We start from the raw sequence: 584 nt of genomic DNA, 5'->3' as shown, positions 1-584 counted from the left end.
CAAAAAGGAGCTTGTGTCTTATAAGGAGCTCCCTTAGCTCAAATTGTCTTTCATTATATTATTTATCTCCTATATCACAAACTTCTCAAATGTTCTTTTACATTTTCTTTTCCACATTGGAATGTATGAGCATGTGATTAAGTGAATGAAAGTGAGAAAGTGTAAACTAAGTGTAATTTATAGGGAAAGGTATATCTTTATACAATTAGAGAATATGTAAGGCTATTTGTATATGCTAATATATATGTATAGCAGGAATGGCTTGGGATGTGAATTTCACTTTTAATTCTCTTATTAGGTATTTCTCGTTAGAAAGAAGACCGGTCCTGATGCTGGACAACTCTATGCAATGAAGGTGTTAAAAAAAGCTTCTTTAAAAGGTAGAAGATCAGAAAGCTTATTAAAATAAAGCGTGGTAAAGCTTGTTTGAAGAAATGTGCTATGTATTGCCTATATGAGTAGATTTAGTTTCCTTTTAACATTAGTAATTGTTATTTCTAGGTTTGAGGATGGGGAACACGTGTATACCTGTGGCGGATTCATGTTGATGTATGGCAAAACCAATACAATATTGTAAAGTAATT

General features: G+C 32.0%; 1 long non-coding RNA gene across 1 annotated transcript in view; it reads left to right on the top strand.

Moving 5' to 3' along the window:
• Window positions 1–537, top strand: part of LOC104981564 — a 5,539-nt gene extending 5,002 nt beyond the window's left edge. Inside the window, exons 2-3 of the long non-coding RNA XR_824382.1 lie at window positions 299–380; window positions 502–537. This is a non-coding gene — a long non-coding RNA (uncharacterized LOC104981564). The remainder of the gene's footprint in view (window positions 1–298; window positions 381–501) is intronic.
• Window positions 538–584: the final 47 nt, after the last annotated feature.

This window comes from Bison bison, unplaced genomic scaffold, assembly GCF_000754665.1.
Source record: "Bison bison bison isolate TAMUID 2011002044 unplaced genomic scaffold, Bison_UMD1.0 scf7180017859136, whole genome shotgun sequence".
NCBI classification, from domain to species: domain Eukaryota; kingdom Metazoa; phylum Chordata; class Mammalia; order Artiodactyla; family Bovidae; genus Bison; species Bison bison.
The sequence above is the reverse complement of the archived record's forward strand: the minus strand, read 5'-3'. Positions and strand labels throughout refer to the sequence as shown.